Below are 17,531 nucleotides of genomic sequence, written 5' to 3' on the forward strand. Positions count from 1 at the left end.
TTTTGCGGGTACATGTTATTATCTGCGGGCTACATTTGCTTTTAGGCCGCAGATGTAATTTTGCGGACCGCACTTTTCGTTGCACTTCTCCTCTTGACTAATTTGAGCTAAAATATCTCCTTTTTGAGTTAGATTTCTTTGTTGAACTCACATTCACCAGCATACCTACAATTCACCCATATTCATTAGATTTGGAGACAAAAATCTTCAGTGTCAAGGTACTAATAAGTGGTTAAAATACACACTTACCACCCAGGTCGGTGTACTTCTTATAGCACCTGCCATCTCTCAGGCTGGGGGAGGAGCCTAGACTCCCGCTACTCACACTCTAGAGTAGGTGGCTCACAGATATCAGACTCCGGTAGTTCCAGTAGTTGGGGCAGTTTAGCCTGTTATTGTTACACTGTCCGGGGAGGATCCCGTGATGTCATCAGAGGGACTGAAGAGGTTGGACAGGTTCACCAAGCTATTTCCTATTCATTTTGGTGGTACATCTTATGAGGACCCCTAGGATTTCTTGGACCTTTGCCATGGGGTATTGTGTATCATTGGTATAGTGGAGTCCAATGGAGTTGACTTCATAGTATTTCAGATGACTGGTTCTGCCAAGAGATGGTGGCAGGAGTATGTTCGGGGTAGCCTAACAGGTTCACCTTCTCTAACTTGGCCTCAGTTCTCGCAGCTATTATTGGAGAAGTTCATTCTTTTCACTCAGATAGAGGATCTACGCAGCCAGTTTGAGCGCCTACAACAGGGTAGCATGACTATTACCCAGTACAAGACAAGATTTGTGGATCTATCATGCCATGGAGCTATCTTGATTCCTACTGAGAGGTATAGGGTGAGGATATTTATAAATGGCCTTACTTATGGTATCAGGCTGCAGATGGCCAGAAATATTGAGGATGATATTTCTTTTACTCGGGTTATGAAGATAGCTAGGCACATTAAGAGGATTCATGGTCAGGGTAGAGAAGCAACATCTGAGAAGAGGCTTTGTCATTTCAATGGCTCCAGTGGTGCCTCATTAGGAGGCAGGTTTCATTCGATAGAGGCCATCCTATCTTCAGGATTAGGAGGAAGGAGGTTGTTTGTGCTTCTACTCCTCCGCATTCAAGTTAAGAGCTTGCGTAAACACAAACAAGGCAAACTAAAAATCAAAACTTGAACAAATAACTAATAAATGCTTAACTCAGACAAGTAGCTAATTTCTAAGTCCCCGGCAACGGCGCCAAAAACTTATTGCGACCAAACACACTCACGCAAGTATACGTGGTAGTCAAGTAATAGAGTAGTGAGTAAAGTATCGTTCCCACGGAGACTTATGATTAACTTTTGGCTGATTCAAACTCAAATAACTTATCGATTCAAGAGATTTCTCACAAAATGTGTAAGTGACTAATTTACTACCTAAGAGACTATCAAGTAATTAAATAACTGGAAATCAACAACAACACTTAAGTAATTTCGAATAAAAATCAGAAGGAGAGAGTATTCCAGGGTCATAGGCTAGCTAACAATCATGTTGTGTTCATGGGTTAAAATGACTAATTTATTTATGTGGGTTGTTGATTGACAGGGTTGATATTGCTCATAAGAATCTGTCAAGTTCTTAATCTCCTATTCAATCTAACTTAATGCTTATATGTCTATGGAATTAAGATTAACAAGAATGTATTTACACTTCCTGTATTTCAACCAAGCAAGGCAATTAGGTATATTTGTATCCTAATTGCGAATTCGTTCCCCGGTGCCCGTGTTCAAGAACTTGCTCTATTTAATTCTATATGCAATCTAGAATTTCCACTTTTGAGTTCAACTCTAGATTCGTAGATAGTATTTCACTGTTAGCTACTCAGCAAAATAATTAAAAACATAATTAAATAAAAAACCCAATATGATAAAATCAAACTCGTCAATTTCAACTTCAAACGTCAACATTCATGTAGCACCCATGACCCCAGAACAAAAGGGTTCTTAGCTACTCATGTTCATACAATCATCAAAAATAATATTTTCAAACATAAAATCAATGAATACTAGAAAAAGAATGGAAGAATTGATCAAATCCGTTCTACAGCATTTCATACTTTTGCTTCTCTCTTAAAGTCATGTCTCCTCAAAATAGGTTTAGGTTGGCTTTTATATGAGTTGGGGGCGTCTTGGGTCGAAATAACCGAGTCCCGGTTGAAATAGGACATGTTCGAATTTTGAGCGTCTAGGGCAGCGTGGGGCGCTGGCCCAGGCACTCAACTTTTCAACTTTCTGTTTTGTGTGCCACAGGCAGCGTGGGGCGCTGCCTGTGGCCCTCAAATGTGCACCTTTGCCTTTTCTTCCCATTTTCGCTCCAATTCGCGCACTTTTGTCCCAAATCGCATAAGAATGATTTCTACACATAGAAATACCACAAATTAGCACAAATCATTATATTACACATCTGAAATCTACGAGACATGAACATAATGTGAGGTAATATACATCAAAATATGCATACATTAAGCCGAATATCACCTACTCCTACTGAGGGTGCAATTATTCAACCTCCAGCCCCAGTTTCTGGTCCCGGTGTTTCTAAGGGGGATCATAGTGGAGCCATACAGATGTTGGCTCAGATAGTGGCTTCCTAGGCCCAGAGATCGAATGTTGCACCTATTTCTTCTTGTCAGCCAGCGATTCCGCTAGTTCCAGGGTGAACAGGATTCTTCAGTTGGATCCTCTAGTGTTCACAGGTACTGACCCTAAGAAGGACCCCCAAGACTTTATTGATGAGATGCACAAGACCCTCTAAGTTATGCGCGCTACTGAGATGGAGGGAGTGGAGTTGGCCTCCTACCGCCTAAAAGGGGTGGCCTATTCTTGGTTTGAGATGTGAGAGGACTCCCGTGAAGAGGGGAGCCCTCCGGCGAGGTAAAGTGAGTTTACCGATGCCTTCATTGATCATTTCTTTCCTACCGAGACTAAGGCAGCCCGTGCTGCTGAGTTTGAGAGCCTGAGGCAAGGTAGCTTGAGTGTGTGCGAATACCATATGAGGTTCGTGCGCTTGTCCAAGTATGCTATTCAGATGTTGCCTACTATGGAGGGTAGAGTACGCCGGTTTGTACAGGGCCTTAGCCCCTTGGTTATTAATGAGTCTGCTACAGCTGCCTTGAATTCTGATATGAACTATGGGAAGATAATGGTATTTTCTCAAGCCATAGAGACCCGCAAATTAAAGAATAGAATGGAGCGAGATGGTAGCAATAAGGCCCGATCCGCGGGCAACCTTGGTGATTCTTCTGGTGGTGGTGGTGGTGGTGGTGATGGTGGTGATGGTGGTGGTGGTGGTGGTAGTTCGGCATTTAGGGGAGGGGCATCAAGGCCATCCCTGTCCTTTGATTAGTCTTCAGTCAGTGCACATCCATCAGGGCCCAGTCAGCAGCAGTGGAGACATTTTAGGCCCGATCAGGGCAACAGGGGATCCTACTAGCAGGGTCGGCCTGGTGGGAGATTCCAGTAGTAGAGGAGGCCCCCATGCCCTAGGTGTGGGAAGATACACTTTGAGGTCTTCTTCATGGACCTACCTATATGCTACGAGTGCGATATGAGGGGTTACATTTAGAGGGATTGCCGTTCATCCTGCCAGAGCATGGGCAGGGGTGTGGCACAACTAGCCAATTCTGTAGCTACTACATCCCCACATCTCGAGGCACTCCGTCGCCCGCTGGGTGTGGTGCAGCTAGGGGTGGTACCCAGAGCTTGGGAGGGCCTAGCAGGTTTTATGCTATGAGGAGGCATCGAGATTCAGAGGCTTCTCCAGATGTGGTTACAGGTATACTGACTATCTAATCTCATGATGTATATGCTCTTATTGATCCCGGTTCCACCTTGTCCTATGTCACTCCTTATGTCGCTATGGAATTTGGGATAGAACCGGAACAGCATCATGAGCCGTTCTCTATATCTACTCCGATCGATGAGTCTATTATGGCCGCGCGGGTTTATAGGGATTGTGTGGTCATGATGCGTGGTTCGGATACCATGGACGATCTCATTGAGTTGGGGATGGTTGATTTTGATGTAATAATGGGGATGGACTTGCTTTATTCATGTTTTGCCAAGCTTGATTGTCAAACCATAACCATTAGGTTGAATTTCCAAATGAGCCAGTTATTGGATGGAAGGGGGATGATGTGGTGCCTAAGGGTAGGTTTATTTCTTACCTTAAGGCCACGAAGATAATAAACAAGGGGTGTATTTACCATTTGGTCCAGGTTACAGACATCGATGCTGAGGCACCTACGCTTAAGTCTGTGGCAGTTGTAAATAAATTTTTGGAGGTCTTTCCTAATGAGCTCGCTGGGATCCCAATAGACAGGGGGATTGATTTTGGGATTGATATGATGCCAGGCATGCAGCCTATATCTATTTCACCTTACAGAATGGCACCGGCAAAATTGAAGGAACTAAAGGAACAATTGAAGGAGTTGTTAGAGAAGGGTTTTATCCGGCCGAGTGTGTCGCCTTGGGGCGCACCGATTCTCTTTGTAATGAAGAAAGATGGGTCACTAAGGACGTGTATTGACTATCTGCAGCTCAACAAGGTCACGATCAAGAAGAAGTACCCGCTACCAAGGATAGATGATTTGTTTGACCAATTGCATGGTGCTAAGTACTTCTCCAAAATTGATTTAAGATTCGGGTATCACCGATTAAAGATCAGGGAGTAGGATATTCCCAAAACAACTTTCACAACCCGGTATGGGCACTTTGAGTTTCTGGGTCTTTTGGGCTAACAAATACCCTGGCAACTTTCATGGATCTTATGAATCGAGTCTTCAAGCTTTTTCTTGTTTCCTTTGTGATAGTGTTCATTGACGATATTCTTGTATATTCACGAAGTAGAGAGGACCATGCTGATCATCTCAGGGTAGTCCTGCATACTCTATATCAGCACAAGTTGTATGCAAAGTTTTCAAAATGTGAATTTTGGTTTGAATCTTTCACATTCTTGGGTCATGTCATCTCCAGAGAAGGAATTAAGGTTGACCCTCAGAAGATTGCAGTGTTAAAGAATTGGCCTAGACTTACAACTACAACAGAGATTCGTAGTTTCTTGGACTTAGCTGGGTATTACAGGAAATTTGTGGAGGGGTTCTCTACTCTTGCCTCTCCATTGACTAAATTGACGTAGAAGGCGGTTAAGATCCAATGGTCAGATGCTTGTAAAAAGAGCTTCCAAGAGTTGAAATCAAGATTGACTATGGCACCTGTGTTGACCCTACAAGAGGGTACAGATGGGTTTGTGGTATATTGTGATGCTTCAAGGATCGGACTTGGGTGTGTATTAATGCAACATGGCAAGGTGAGAGCTTATGCTTCTAGGCAACTCAAGAATCATGAAAAGAACTATCCAACACATGACTTAGAACTTGCAGCGGTGGTATTTGCTTTGAAGATTTGGCGTCATTATTTTCAAACAGAAGAAATTGAATCTAAGGCAGAGAAGATGGCTTGAGTTACTCAAGGATTACGACATCGATATACTTTACCATCCGGGGAAGGCTAATGTTGTGGCTGATGCTCTTAGCCAGAAATCTATGGGTAGTTTGGCTCACTTGGAGGCATATCAAAGGTCGTTGGCCAAGGAGGTTCATCGGTTGGATAGTTTGGGAGTTCGCCTTGCGGACTACAGTGAAGAAGGGGTGATTGTGCAAAATAAGGCTGAATCATTGCTTGTTGTGGAGGTCAAGGAGATGCAATACAACGATCCATTGTTGGTGCAGTTGAAAGAGGGGATTCATAAACATAAGACCACGGATTTTTCTCTTGGCATGGATGATGGTACACTAAGGTACCAAGGGCAATTATGTGTTCCAAATGTAGATGGTCTCTGGGAAAGAATCATGACCGAGGCTCACAATTCTAGGTATTCCGTGCACCCTGGCTCTATAAAGATGTACCATGACCTTAAGGAAGTCTACTGGTGGAATAATATGAAGAGGAATGTAGCAAACTTTGTGGCAAGATATCCAAATTGTCAGCAAGTGAAGGCCGAACACCAAAGGCCCGGTGGGTTGGCACAAAACATCGAGATTCCAATGTGGAAGTAGGAGATGATCAATATGGACTTTATGGTAAGACTACCTTGCACTCCTCGCAAGTTCGACTCGGTTTGGGTGATTGTGGATCGACTCACGAAATCAGCACACTTCTTACATGTTAAGGCTACCAAGACAGCAGAACAGTATGCTTAGTTGTATATCAAGGAAATAGTTAGGTTGCATGGAACTCCAGTTTCTATTATCTCCGACCGAGGGGCACAGTTCACAGCTAATATTTAGAAGACATTTCAGCAATGGTTAGGTACACAGTTAAATCTTAATATAGTTTTCCATCCACAGACTGAAGGGCAAGCAGAGCGGACCATTCAGACGCTTGAGGATATGTTGCGCGCTTGTGTTCTTGACTTCAAGGGTAGCTGGGATGATCATTTGCCGCTCATAGAATTTGCCTACAACAACAGTTATCATGCTAGCATTCAGATGGCACCGTTCGAGGCTTTATATGGTAGGAGATGTAGGTCTCCCATTGGATGGTTCAAGATTGGGGAAGCAGAGTTGATAGGGCTAGACCTCATGCATCGGGCTATGGATAAGGTTAAAATCATTACGGAACGGTTGAAAATTGCTAAGAGACGTTAGAAGTCCTATTCAGATTTGCGTCGTAGGGATTTGGAGTTCGAAGAGGATGATTGGATATTCTTGAAGGTTTCCCCCATGAAGGGTATTATGCAGTTTGGTAAGAAAGGGAAGTTGAGTCCGAGGTATGTCGGACCATCCAAAATCATTCAGAGGATTGGTCGGGTGGCTTACAAGCTTGAACTCCCTCCAGAGATGTCTTTAGTGCACCCGGTATTTCATGTATCCATGTTGAAGAAGGTGGTTAGAGACTTGTCGCTTATTGTTCCAGTTGATACTATTGAGGTTAATGAGTAATTGACTTACGAAGAAATTCCAGTTGCCATTCTTGATAGGCAAGTCCATAAGCTGAGAAATAAAGAGATTGCCTCCGTGAAAGTGCTATGGAGAAACCAACAGGTCGAAGAGACCACCTGGGAGGTCGAGGAAGAAATGAAGAAGAAGTACCCTAATTTGTTTGAATAACTATGTATTTATGAAGTTGTGTTCTATGAAAATGTTAAGAGGTTACCTTCTATGAATTATGTTTCACTTGTGCAGTTGATGTTAAGGGTGTTCCTTTTTGGTAATATATTGCTCATGAGGCCACGGTTGGTGTTGTTTCCATGTTATGTTGCATCATTGGATTATGTATATGTTGTTAGGTTTGGTTTCTGGGGTTCTCTGACATATGGATAGGCCCAGTTATAGGGGAAACTCTGCCGAAATCTCTAGAGATTTGGGGAGTTCGTCAAAATTTGGAACTACTAGTGTGTGAAGTAACAGTTGGGTCACATTGGATGCTAATGGCGGATATTGACCCTCATTCGAGGATGAATGATCTTAAGTGGAGGAGGATGTAAGGCCCCATAAAATTTCACCTAAAACTCGGGGTTTCGTGGCGCCGAGGTAGAGTAATGTGTTTGAGGATTGTAGACTTTTTGGGTTAAATAGTGTGTCGGGGAGTTGAAGGAATCATTTTGCAGACCATGGCGTTTCTGCAGTCCACTATGCGACCACAGAACCACTTTGTGGGCCGCAGATCGGTTGCGGACTGAAGCAGAACTTGAGCTAATTTTGAGGACCATTATGCGGTCGCATAACCATTTCACGAGCCGCACAATCCATCGCAGATCCAGTATGAGAAAACATCGGAAGGAGGTTCTGCGGTCCATTATGCGACGTCAGAACTAATCTGCGGACTGCAGATCTATCGCAGACCTTTCCAGCCCTGCCTAGTTTTTGGGACCCTTTCTGTTGTCCCCTTTGCGGGCCGCATACCTGTTTTGAGATCCGATATGAGACCGCAGACCCGGCTTCGCAGAGTTTAAGTTTTGGAAAACTTCACTCAATCCCATTTTTATAACAACAACTTGGGGTTTATTTTGGCTGGTTCTAACTGATATTTTAGAGAGAGGAGAGTGGTCTAGAGAGAGATGAGGGATTCCTAAGCTAATTGTTTATCAATCATTGCTCAAGACTTGGAGAATTCACAAGGAAAGCCCACAAGGTCTTCATCTAAGAGGTAAGGCTCCATACCCTAGTCTTCAATTTCTAGTTTGGGGTAGAAGATGGGTAATGGGGAATGTGATTCTTAGGTATGGGGGTGTTATCTATGCATGCATGTACTAACAAAGTCGTGGGGAAGTTGTTGGACAATCTTGGGTGGTTTTGTTGTTGAATTGGTTAAGGAAAGGTTGGGTTGTCATTGTAGCAGCTCTTGCCATACGAATTCCTCTAATCGTGCTTGTAATTCTCCCATCTTCTATAGATTGCCATCGTTAGGAGTGTCGGGACATTATTGTTACACCACGAAAAGCTCTTTCGAGGTATGAAGGCTGAACTCTTCTTCTAGTATCGGACCTCCCGTATTCTTACAAAACTCCATCGTGTGTAGTTCAGAGTTGAAACACCATTGAGGTAGGATATTCAAGCTAGTAAATGACTCCCAATTTGCATAACATTTCAGAAACCTTATGCGTTAATGATTCTCTATTTTGACTTAATTATGTTATACCCATTTTGGGAAGAAAGTTTTGTACGAAATCAATGTGATGAAATTCTTATATCTCATATGATGAAATCTTATGAACTTATATTTGTCAAAGCCAAAGGTGCCGAAGGGTTTGATTTGAAAGAAAATCTTTTGTACAAACTATTATCGTTTTGAGAATTCGGATTGTAGTATTGTAATTACAACTCCACCTACACACATTGGGGTGAGGCAGCAGGGCCGCTTTGTGTAGAGATTGTGGTATTGTGATTACACCTCCACCTGCATACATTGGGGTAAGGGTGGCAAGTGGGCCGGGCCCGGTCCTAAGTGGGCTTCGCGAGCCCGGTCCTAAGTGGGCCGGTCCTATGCGATCTGGTCCTAAACGTTCCCGAGCTCCGCGGGCTTATTGCTGGAACCGGCTCGGGACCGGGACCATGAACTAACGGTCCCGGGTTAAGTGGGCCGGTCCCGGGCCTAAACGGGCCCAAACGGGCCCAACAGATACTTTCTATTTTTATTTTTATTTTAATAGAAGTTAGAGAAAAAAAATGGTAATAAAGATATATAAGCTATATTCGATTTATATACTATATATACATCTTAAAATATATATATACTATATTATATATACATAGTATATAAGCCATATTCGATAGTATACATCTTAAAATATACTATATATACATCTTAAGATATATATAAGCTATATTCGATATATATATATAAGCTTATATATATAATATAATTCGATTTACTATATATACATCTTAAGATATATAAGCTATATTTGATTTACTATATATACATCTTAAGATATGTATATATATTGAATATATCGAATATATAGTATAGTATATATAAGCTATATATATATATATAGTAAGATGTATATATAGTATATCTTAAGATGTATACTATCGAATATGACTTATAAACTATGTATATATATTATAGTATATATAGTATATTATAGTGTAGTATAGTATATATATACATCTTAAGATATATATATATATATATATATATATATATATATATATATATACACTATACTATATATACATAGTATATTCGATATACTCGATATACATATATATATATATATATATATATATATATATATATATAAGCTTATATATATACTATACTATACTATATATACATCTTAAGCTTAAGATATATATATATATATATATATATACACACACACACTATACTATATATATATATAGTATATAAGTCATATTCGATAGTATACATCTTAAGATATATATATATAATATATATAGTAAGATGTATATATATTATAGTATAGTATAATATATACTATATATACAACTTAAGATATATAAGCTATATTCAATATATTCGATATACATATATATATATATATATATATATATATATATATATATATATACATCTTACTATATATAAGCTATATTCGATTTATATACTATATATACATCTTAAGATATACTATATATACATGTATATCTACTATACTATACTATATATATATATATACTATACTATATATATATCTAGTATATCTAGTATACTATGTATATATAGTATATCTTAAGATGTATATATAGTATAGTATAGTATATATATAAGCTTATATATATATGTATATCGAATATAGCTTATATATCTTATATAGCTTATATATCTTAAGTTGTATATATAGTATATATATACTATACTATACTATACTATACTATATATACATAGTATATAAGCCATATTCGATAGTATACATCTTAAGATATACTATATATACATGTATATCTACTATACTATACTATATATATCTAGTATATCTAGTATACTATGTATATATAGTATATCTTAAGATGTATATATAGTATAGTATAGTATATATATAAGCTTATATATATATGTATATCGAATATAGCTTATATATCTTATGAGATGTATATATAGTATAGACTATAGTATAGTATAAATATAAGCTTATATATATATATATATATATACTATACTATACTATATTATACTATATGTATAGCTTAAGATATATAAAAAGACAAAAATATTGTAAAGAGATATTCAAATCAATGCGTTATATTTTTATTATAGCATTAAAAATCATGGCAATATCTTTCTTAGTCTTCCTCCCCCCTATGGAATGAGCACAACAAGGTGCTAATACCACCATTGAGAAGAAAAAGAAACTAATCAAGATGTGCCAAAATACAAGTTACATATTAATTTACATGGTATCTCTTACAAATTTCATAAATCCTTCAAGGTCTGGAGGAATTTCCATTGGTGGTGGCGGAAATGAAGCTTGGTCATCACCGCTTCCAGGCGAAGCATCATCCTCCGCAAGTTCAGCTAGCATTTCTTCGTAAGCTTCATCTACCTTTGGTTGTGATTCAACAAGTCCAAAATTTCTTCTTTCCGAACGGATCCAATCTCTGAAAAGTACTGATTTTTCCAAGCTCTCCCTCATAGACGCTCTATAATCACCGAGTTGAAGTCTTGCTTGACTGAAAGCGCTCTCTGATGCCACTGTTGAAGCTTGAATAGTTAAAATATCTCGAGCCATCCTTGAAAGAATCGGAAAGTGTTTTTCTTTGTCCTTCCACTATTCCAAAATATTAAAGGAGCCGTCGGAATTCACTTCCTCAATTCCCTGTGACAAATAAACTTCAAGCTCATTTAGTTGTGAAAAATCACTAGTACTAGAACCTTGAGAACCCCTGAACCCTGTCCAAGCACTAAGTGCTCTTACTCCCGCAGTTCTTTTAGATGATTGAGAACTAGAAGAAGAAGGAGTTGGAACATTTGGTCTAGCATGATTTAATGCAACTTGATAAGCATTATAAATAGTTTGAACATTTATTTTAATTGAGGCTATTGCGTCCGAAAGTTTAGACAACTCCTCATCTTCAAGTGCTAAACCATTATAAACAGTTTCATACCAAAATTGAGGACCTCCTAATTTCATAGTAGGATTTAACAATGCAGCAATACCATAAATAGGGAGAATAGGGAAAAAATATTTTTTAAACTTTTTTCTCATGGAATCAATAGCAAGTTGATAAATTTCCCCACCCTCTGAAAAATGATCAAATAAATTTGCAAGTTCTGCAATATAAACTAAACAGTTAGAAATAGTAGGATAATATTGCCCAGAAAATTCATTTGTAGCAATACGGAATTTTTCTAAAAAAATCTACAAGCATTTTAACATTAGCCCAATCCGCATTTGTAAGGTGCTCATCATCATCACTTACATGAGCATTAAACGTTGAGTTTATGGGGTTTCTATATTCATATGCAACAACTAAACTTTCATACATGTAATTCCATCTAGTTGGACAAGGTTTAGGAACCTTTCTTTCTCTTAGGCCAAATTCATCGCATCTTTTAAAATATTCTCTAAGTCTACTTCTACGGTTTGAATAAAAAAGCCAATTAAGAGCCATTTTAACCTTTTCAATTTCAACATTTAAAATTCGCATACCATCACCCACAATTAAATGGTAAATATGACAAATACATCTAACATGAAAAATGTTACTAAATACAGGACTTAGTGTAGTGGTAAGCAAGGCTACAGCATTTGTGTTACTAGTAGCATTATCCATTGAAACTGACATTATTTTATCACTAATGCAAAAATATCTACAAATATCCGCAATCGTGCTAGAAATAAACTGCTCTGTGTGACGTGAATTAATTATTCTATAAGCAATAATGCGCTTTTGCATTATCCAATGCTTATCAATCCAATGACTGGTAACAGTAAGGTAATCACAGTCATTACCACTTCTACCAGTATCAGTTGTAATAGCAAGACGATAATTTATATGAGTAAATAAATAGCGCAAATATTATTCATATTCATGTTTATATTTATAAATATCACTCTTTACGGTTGTGCGAGGAAAATCTTTATAAGTAGGATTATAAACTTTTCTAATATAATGCACAAAGTGGGGGTTAGAAGGAAAACTATAGGGTAAGCACATAACAATAACCATTTTTGCCAATTCTTCCCGATCTTTTTTTGGATCATAATATAAAATACCACCGGTAACAGTGTTAATTCTCGGTTGAAATTGATTTGACCCGGTAATAAGGTCAGCCTGACTAGGTGCACTTGTCCCCTCAGCCAAAGCTTTCATACGAAAATATCTAGCTTTATCTTGAGGGTGTAGCAATATGTGTCTAGTCAAACTTCCCGTCCCCCCCCCCCCCCGACTTCCAACATATTGAAAAACTAACTCGTTGCCACAAGTTTTACACTTAGCCCTATTTTTTTTCTCTTAGTTGAGTAAATAATTGCCAAACAAGAGATGTTTCTGCCCGTTTAGAAGGTTGTCATGAAAAAGTAGGGGCACTAACAGGAGGGTCAGACGGGGGATCATCTGGATTATTATTAGTTGGGTTAACTTCAAGAGCAGGACTAGTGGGTGTATCGTCATCCGGTTGCGTTTCATCAAAATCTATTTCTTCATCATCATTTTCATCAATAGTTGGATTACCATAAAGAGCATTCATATATTCATGGTTTGGGTTGGGGAGCCGGGGGAAGTGGAGGAGGAACATATTGGCCACTAGATTCACCACTCTTCGATTTTCCCTTATTTTTACTAAACATATTTTTTAAGGAATAAGACATCTTAATTAATCAAGCAAAGTAAATAAAACAAACAAAATTATAATATTAAAACTTAAGAGTTGGAACGAGTTTACCGAATTGACGAACAACTTGTTGGAAATTCATTATCGTTGAAGACTTCAATTCACCAACTTCACAATTGTTTCACAAATTGTAATAATAAAGTAAGCAATAATAGCAATTATAGAAGTAAATTGATAGATTGATGATTTTGTAAGAAAAAATAAAATAATGATAGAGTATTTATAGTTGAAAATAGGGAAAAAGTATAATTATAAAAAGTTTGGGATTAAAACAAAGTTGGGAGGGTTAAATGACTATTTTATAAATAGCCAACGGCTATTTTTGACAGCACAACGGGTATTTTTTTTTTAATTAAAAATAGCCGTTGGGACCGTTTGGCCCGCTAAGGGACCGGGCCGGTCCCGGGCCCTGGCGGGCTAAACGGTCCCGGGCCTGACGGGCCCAAATCATAGGACCGACCCACGAGACCGGACCAGGCCCACTAAAACCGGGCCAAACGGTCCTTGCCCGTTTGGCCCGCGGTCCCGGGCCGGTCCCAGGCCTGGACCGACCCACTTGCCACCCTTACATTGGGGTGAGGCGGCATGTCCGCTTTGTGTAGAGATTGTGGTATTGTGATTACACCTCCACCCGCACACATTGGGGTGAGGCAGCAAGGCCGCTTTGTGTAGAGATTGTGGCATTGTGGTTACACCTCCACCCGCACGCATCGGGGTGAGGCGGTAGAGCCGCTTTGTAGAGATTATGGTATTGTGGTAGAGGTTGTTATAGAGAATCCCCAACTTGAAATTTATAAATGTTATTGAAAGATTTAGATGAATTTATTATGGTTTTAACGATTATTTAAGCTCTTTTATTTCTTCCATGATTCGGCACATTCATGTTGTACTTCCAATCCTTAAAGAGGGTGTTTGGTTTTTATGTTAGTACTATTCGACATGTACTAACGTCCTTTTTGTCGGGGCGCTACATCTTTAATGGATGTAGGTGGTTCCACTGCAGGCAACTTTGATCAGTGATAGCGGTACACCCTTTTCCCAGCTGACTTGGTGAGCCCCGATTCATTTCGGGGTCGTATATATTTTATTAGTTATGTATTATATTTTGGGGTATAGCCGGGGCCTTGTTGCCGGCACTATCATAGTACTCTTTTGTATCTATTAGAGGCTCCGTAGACATAGTGTGGGTAATATGTTAGTGTTGGAAAAGTCAAACTAATAATGTTGTATTTGTACCACATGTTCCACTTCAAACTATGAAACTGTAAGTATTTTGAGACTTATAAATGATGTGACTACTGGTAATGAATTGGTGTTGCTCACATGATCTTCTCCTGGTCTAATTAATGAAATAGATCATCTCTTTATTCATGGGTGAGTTTGGGTAGAAGGTATTGTACAGGCTTGCTCGACTGGGTTATCTCGGTTGAGCGCCGGTCGCGCTTCCCGAGGTCGAGGCATGACAATTTGCCTAAAAGCTTATGTACTCAAGTCATGTTCAACTGTGGTTGTTTTAAACTAATTCCTATGATTTGAACCACTATTTCAGTCATAAATCACCATTCTATGCTTTGTAAGTATTTCCAATGTATTTTGAGTTCTTACATATTTATGAGTTGAAATTGTGTATTGCCCTTTTGGGGAAGAGTATGTCAAAATAAATGATGTGTCACTCGTTTATGATTTTAACTTGTGCTTCGATTGCTAATCATCTTGCTCCATTTGTGTAGAAAGAAATCCATTATGTTTAAAGCCTTCATTACTAATGAACTTAGAGTTATGATTTCCAGAATATTCTATATGTTGATGTTTATGATTATGACCCACGAAAGTAAAGAAATGAAAGTGTGGAATATGAGATACGGCCATCGTGCCATGAATGAAGAATCATATGTATGGCCAAGAGAGCCAATGAAATAATGATGTCGTGAGTGGTTCAAAGTACTAATGAAGCTATATATGGTGTGAAAAGATATGAGGTGAATGTATTTGTATTTCTGTTTCTTTTGGGTATAAAATAAAAAAATATTTTTGGGAGTATCGTTAGTCACCGAGGAAGGGTAGGTTGAAACCACCTAACCCCGAAACTACACGTGACAGTGTAGGTATGATTGAGGGTAAATCAACGTACTGATGTGTTGAGATTGTTTCCCCTTAAATGAGATGAGATTGATGTGTTGAGATGTTTCCTCTTGATTGGGATGAGATTATTGCTAGCCTTGGATTGGATGTCGACTCACACGGAACATATGGGGAGACAACCCAGCCGATCGGGTTGAGATCGGATGCCATACTGCGCACATGGTGGTGTTATGGTAGGATGTCTTGGGGTGAGACGGCTTAGCCGATTGGGTTGAGATCAGACTCCGTGCTAAAAGTACGGTGGTATTGAGATTAGATGTCTTTGGGTTATATGGCTTAGCCGATCGGGTCGTGATCGGACTCCGTGCTAAAAATACGGTGGTATATCGGTGCTAAAGATCTCCTAACTTAAAACTAATGATATTTACTTGGAAAAACGTTATCTTCTTCGTAACTTGATGCTTCTATATTGTTTGAGGCTCTCATTGATCTTATGTTGTTTCTCCTTGTACTGTTACTTAATTCTTTGAGCGGGTGTTTAGCCTTAAATACTAGTACTATTCCATATGTACTAATGTCCCTTTTGCCGGGGCACTGCATCTTTAATGGATGTGGGTGGTTCATCAGCAGACAACTTTGATCCGCGTTAGCAGTTACCCTCTACTCATCAGGTCTTGATGAGCCCTATTCTGTTCCGGGACTTATGTCACATGACATTTTACGTAGTGTTTTGAGGTATAGCCGGGGCCTTGTCGCCGCCACTTCCATATTAATCTTCTATTATACTTAGAAGCTCCGTAGACATGTTATGGGTGGTGTTCAATGTTGGGTAATGAATTAGAAGTGTTGGTATTTGGCAAACATGTTTTTCTCTAGTAACTATGAACTTGTAATATCTTGGAAATTATAATTGAATATCATGTGAGTAATGGAAAAAGAATGTGGAACACTTCACTCTTCTCATGTATATCTCTTGTTATTGATTCTTATATTGTTCATGGGTAAGGTTGGGTAGAAGGCATCAAGTAGGCTTGCTTGACTGGGGTATCTCGGTTGGGCATTGGTCGCTCTCCCGGAGGTCGGGGCGTGACAATATCAAAGACATCGCGTAGCTCATTGAAAGCACATGGGGATTTGAACCCAATATCAACAAAGTCAACTCCAAGTCAAACCTCTCAACCTTCCAAACCTTCAACTTTCCAACTTTCACCTAAATACATCAAATCGACCTACGGACCTCCAAATCCAGACATACGCCTAAGTCCATAATCACATGGGGATTTGAACCCGATATCAACAAAGTCAACTCCCAGTCAAATCTCTCAACCTTCCAAACCTTCAACTTTCCAACTTTCACCTAAATACATCAAATCGACCTACGGACCTCCAAATCCGGACATACGCCTAAGTCCATAATCACCATAAAAAGCTACTGGAATCATCAAAATACTATTTCGGAGTCGTCTATACAAAAGTCAAATTTCCGTCAACTCTTACCGCTTAAGCTTCTAAAATAAGAATCATTCAAAAAAACAATCTCGAATCATCTGAAAATTGAACCCGACCACACACTTATAATACATAATACGAAGCTTCTCAAGACCTTAAACCACCAAATGGAAATGCTAACGCTCAAAATAACCGATCGGGTCATTACACGTGGGTAGTTTCTAAAGCTTGTATTGGATTGTTTGATTGATAATTGACTAGATTTGGTTGGTTTGGAGGCTTTTTTGAAAGGCAAAGTCGTGATTGATTGTTGACTTGATTCCTAAAGAGGTAAGTGTCGTGTTTAACTTTGACTTGAGGGAATTAGGACTTGTTTGGTCTATTTGCTACGTGAACTAAGTGTGGGGACAACGTATATACGAGGTGACGAGTGTATATGCGTTGTCATGGGCTAAAGCATGCGGGTTGGGCTATTTACCTTTATGTTGTCATTTATTCCATGTTATATCTCATTACAAGCTTTGATTGCTACATGTCCTTACTTGTTATTCATGAATTACTTGTTATCTGTCACTTAGTTGTTACCTGTTTTGGTTTATTCATTTCTCGATCAATATCTGCCTACCTACTATATGTTCCTACCTGTATTAGTTGTATATCTTCGT

Source organism: Nicotiana tabacum, chromosome 4, assembly GCF_000715075.1.
Source record: "Nicotiana tabacum cultivar K326 chromosome 4, ASM71507v2, whole genome shotgun sequence".
NCBI lineage: Eukaryota > Viridiplantae > Streptophyta > Magnoliopsida > Solanales > Solanaceae > Nicotiana > Nicotiana tabacum.